This window comes from Fukomys damarensis, unplaced genomic scaffold (assembly GCF_012274545.1).
Source record: "Fukomys damarensis isolate Sample0158 unplaced genomic scaffold, DMR_v1.0_HiC HiC_scaffold_36, whole genome shotgun sequence".
Taxonomy (NCBI): Eukaryota; Metazoa; Chordata; class Mammalia; order Rodentia; family Bathyergidae; genus Fukomys; species Fukomys damarensis.
In genome coordinates this window covers 24,920,416-24,925,445 of record NW_022900948.1, presented here as the reverse complement: position 1 = coordinate 24,925,445, position 5,030 = coordinate 24,920,416, and the positions used below count along the sequence as shown (strand labels likewise).

The 5,030-nt window shown below is 41.4% G+C and overlaps 1 long non-coding RNA gene across 1 annotated transcript in view; it reads right to left on the bottom strand.

Moving 5' to 3' along the window:
* Nucleotides 1–3,331: 3,331 nt before the first annotated feature.
* Nucleotides 3,332–5,030, bottom strand: part of LOC104872920 — a 214,904-nt gene continuing 213,205 nt past the window's right edge. The window contains exon 3 of the long non-coding RNA XR_783307.1: nt 3,332–3,475. This is a non-coding gene — a long non-coding RNA (uncharacterized LOC104872920). The remainder of the gene's footprint in view (nt 3,476–5,030) is intronic.

Genomic DNA, 5,030 nt, shown 5'->3' with positions numbered 1-5,030 from the left:
TGAGTCAGTCACAGTCAAAATCCAAGGACAATTTGTACCAAGCTCACTGCAACTTACTGGGAAGGTGACTGAACTCCTGAAGGTCACTGGGTGAAAGTGTCAAAGCAGACAGACAGATGACCTCTCACCTCCTTGTAGGAAGGTTTATTGAGCAAAAGGTTTAAAGACATCCTTTTTAGGTCCCAAACAGACCTCACTCATAGTCCCATTTTCCAACCACAGATGTTTTCTTGTTCATAGCCAAGTTCCAAGGGGGACAGGACATCCTGGACTGAGGTCTAGAAGACATTGGGGAGAAATAAATGTGAATCTGACATGTTGTTTTCACCACTATAAAACTGGCTTCCTGGTCCATAACCCAACTCCATCTCAATATTACCCCTCCTACGGCAGAAACAATTAACTGTTGCACCAGAGATTCCTGTTTCCTTCTATCTTGTGGAACTGTCACTGGGAAGTGGTTGCTATGTCACTGACCATCTTTCCCAGCACCCCTTGCTTCTTGTGGGGGATCACGTGACCGCTTCACACCAAAGAGCAGAAGTGATAATTCACTCCTGGGTCAAGGCATGCCTTCTTTTATCCTCTCTTTTCTCATTTTAGGCAAGGAAGGAGAGAGAGCTTGAGACCTGACTCACCATGTAGAAGGCTTCCTGGCAACCAGAAACACCCACGTAAACAGTTTGGTAAGTGAAAAGTAAAGTTGTACTACTTTAAAGCCACTGAAATGTTCAGATCTATTTGTCAGAGCAACACTGCTCTCATTGTACACCTGAGTTGAGAGAGCAGCCCAAAGACTTATGGGACCCTAGTCTCTGGGTTCAATGCACTATGCCCAGAACTCCATCACTTAGTATTCTAGAACCCTCATATGATTCTGGCAGGTCATCACCATCCTCATCTGACACTGTAAAACCTTGGCTCAGGCATGTTAGATCATTGATTCCAGATCATAGCAGGGAAGCAGTAAATGTAGGATACAAAGACATTTCTTCTAAAGAACAAGGGCAAGAAGCTGTCCTCTCTACTGCCTCTAAGATAGTGCAATCCTGAAGGGTATTAGAAAGAGCATCTTCCCACAGTCATTCCTAAGCAAGAGTCCCTGATCTGAAGCTGTTTACCCATGGATCTCACAGAACTCCCATTCTGTTGTACTATAGGCTCTATCTTGTTTGTGTTCTGGAAAGTTGAGGACAGAAAGGAAGAATAACAGTTGATTCCTCATCCTTCCTAATATGATCAGCCATGGGAAAAAGGGAATCTCATAAGATTAGAAATATTCTTCCTAAACTCCATCTCCCAGGTCTGGGACATGCTCCCAGGAAAAAGCAACGAGTTTCTTTGAAGTGCCTTTGGAGTCACCCATGTAGTTTTTCAGTATGTCTTAAACTTGTTATTGGCAAGTCATGGTGAAATAAAGTTCCAGTAAATTTCCCAACTGGAGTGACTCAAAACTATTCAAATTAAAATTTGCAAAGGTAGCCAAGTTGAAAGGTATTAGGTAGTACTTAGATCCAGTTTACCAAGGACACCCTCAGAAGGCACTCGCCACACCGGCAACAGCATTATGAGTAAGTAGACTACATATGGAGCTTTGATTAAGAAGCCAGAGGTCTAGGACTTGTCTCCGTGGTTCCTATGTCTTGGCTATATGTCAAGGCACAATGATCACATGTCTCAGAGCTTCAGTTTACTCATTTTTTAAAATGGGGTGGGGAGGGGCAGGGAGGTACATCTCTATCTTCCTCCCCATGCTGTCAGGAGATCTCCCTTACTTTTTCACGCTCATGCTCACCATATCACGGCTTATGCCTGAATTGCTGTGGCAGACCTCTAGAGAAGGGAGACAGTGGCTCCAGAACCACCTTCTCCTGCTGCTTCCACATTCAACTCAGTGAGATTCCACTCTTGCTTAACCCATCAAGACTTTCTCTTCTCCCCAGGATAAAGTCTACACATTGTAGGCTGCCACTCAAAAGTAATCTGTGTTACAACCTGATCTTCATTTCTTTGGTGTACTTCATTATTTCAATCTTTCATCTTACTCTTGATCTCCATTGAGAATCTCCCCTTGCCTTGGGTGCATTCTTATCATTTAGTGCCTTTAACTCCTCCAATGTGCCATGCCTTACTCTGATCATTACAAGTTAAAAATACCTATCTGTCAAGGCTGATGCCATCAATATAATCACTTCTCAAAATCCATTCCTGATGTCCACAGCTAGAATTTTCACATCCCTCTTCTGATATTATGCACTGAGTCTTCTTGGGCTCTGATCCCATCGAAATGTGTTGATTCATTGATCCCATTTCTTATCTCCTCTCCCAGTTTCTTAAAAAAGAAACTATACTTCCTTCATCTATGGATTCTCTAGCATCTATTATTGGACCTGGTACAAAGTTGGTATTTGGCAAGTTTACAGAATTAATTCAAAACCATGTGCCAAGGATTCAGAAGTGGGTGTTGATAAGAGGGAGGGTTATATAGTAAGCCACATTTTAGGAACAAGTAAGCTCTTGCATAGAAGAGAAGATTACTTCCTTCTATTTTCACATCCCCTCTTGAGTCAGCAGTTGTCCTGAGCAGAGCTCCTCCAGTCTGGGACACAGGGATTCAGTCTCCCTCCATCCATCAGGAGGCTCTGCAATCTTGAATGCTTTGCTGGTAGCTGTGTGGATAAGGCTGAGAACTCATGGAAGCCTGCATAAGACATTTTATAGCCAGGCTGGAATTGGTCTCTGTCTTACTACTTGAAGTGTTGTCCATGGAATCAGCAGCACTGGTATCACCTGGGATATTATCAAAATGCAGGATCACGGGCCCCACCCTAGACCTACTGAATCAGAACTGGCATTTGAACAAGATCTCTGGGTACTGAGAATGCATATGACTCTGTGATGAACACTAGTAGACATCATTTTTGTTCACATGTCATGGGCAAGAACTCATCCCCAAGCCTCATCTTGACTACAAAGAAGGCTGGCAAATTGATGCTGCCATGGTACCTAAAAAGAGGAAGTGAGTTTTGCTAGCCATAGACTCTACCACAAATCAGCATTCAAAATGGAATGTGTACAGTTCCTCTTCCAGGCCCAACAAGTCACAAAAATCTATACCTCATCTACTTGTTCTCCCTTAGCTAGCATGGAGGGTCCATTCTGGCAGAATAGGGGACCAGCTATTCAAGGTGGTAGAATCCAGTGAAAGACAGGGACTTTGCTGTGAGGAGATGGAATCCAGGTGAAAAAGCACACTACACCATCCTTCAGCCAATGAAGTTGAAAGACAGTGTACAGTAACTTCCTGACTTACAAACATTCAACTTGCAGACTTTCAAAAGTACAGACAGACTTCACATTGCAAACATTAGTAGTTGCCAACAAATTACAGAAGTAGCTCACATGTCTGCCGGACACTGTCACTGATGTGCTGCTGTGTGCTCACTGGTACAGTACGACGGTGTGTCCAGGATGTCTGGAAGATAAAGAAAAAGCAGTGGTGATATAGAGGAGTCTGCTAGGAAGCACAAAGCAATAACCATGGAAACAAAGGTGAAAAAACTGAGAGATTGGGCCAAAGTGAAAAGAGGGAAGACTTTGGATTGTTTTTATAACATGAATTGTTCAACCACTGCCATAGTTCTAGAGAACAAGGACGAGATCATGGAAAATGTGAAGTCTGCTGTGCCAGTAAAGTCAACAATAATATCCAAAGTCCATGGTAAAGTGATAGAGGAGATGGAGAAACTTCTCAGTGCGTGGATGCAGGATCAGCATCAGTGTATATCTGTGTCAAAGGTGTGTAAGACTCACTTTGTCAGACTTATGAACAAATTGGACTTACCAACGTTCTTCCAGATCACAACTCATTCATAAGTTGGGGACTTCCTATACTCTGAGGAAAAGAGCTTGCCCCTGCTCCCATAAGAGTCATTTAGCCACTGCAGGGGCTCTGAGCAGCAACAGTGGCGAGCCAGACCAATATAGTTAACTTTCGGTGAAGTTCTGACCTCTGTTGATCTGTTTTCATTACTTCCATTGGTCATTATTCCTGTTTCTCATTAGTAGGAAATTATTTTCATTACTCTGTGACTATATACTTTTTCCAGAACACTAGGATTTGAGGTTCACATACTTTCAACTTTTCTTTATGATTGGTTAATTAACTAACACTAAGTGAGGTCATGGGGGATTGCTGGTGAAGGAAATTTTCTAAAAAATTATTTTCACATAAATGTGTAGACTATTTAATAAGAACACTTTGAGGCTTTTACAATATTTGTACTTGATAGTGTTTATTTGAGAAATACTGTTAAGCCAGCTCTGGTCTAAAGTTTTAAAGCATTTCATTAAAACAAAAAAGAAAAACATAAGATATTTCATAATGTGAACTAATTTCATTTTGCATGCACCAGACATGATCTGAAATTATCAACCTTGAAGAAATTAGAATTCTCCACCAGCACAGACCATCTTACTTTTATAGTAGAACATCCCTTCTCTAAATGTCATATTCTTGTTTTCAAACTACAGGGAAACAAATGATTTATAAACTCAACAGGAAAAAAGAATATATCCATAGAAAGTATGTACCATGGAAGCATTTCCAGTGCTGAGTATAAGTTGGCATTTCACTTCCATTCATATGATTTAATAGTAAGAGTTGATATGGTGTTACATAGTTCGCTCTGAGCTGAGAGGGTGAATGGGTGATATCCATAATATACCATCAGTCATGGTATAATTTCTGCATTGTCAAAGGGCCATGTGTCTTTTTTCTTCCTTTCGTGGTTTTTGTTTGTTTGTTTGTTTGTTTGGGTTTTTTGGTACTGGGGATTGAACTCAGGCCCTTGTGCTTGGAAGGCAGGCAGTGAAACCACTGAGCTAAATCCCCCAGCCCTCGTCCTTTCACTATTTGAGACGAGGCTAGTACTTATGAATTGTCCGTTTGATGGCTTCAGCAAGTGGGTTGATTTCTTCTAAATCTTTCTATCTTTCTTTCCAGAATTCTTTTTTTTTTTTTTTTTTTT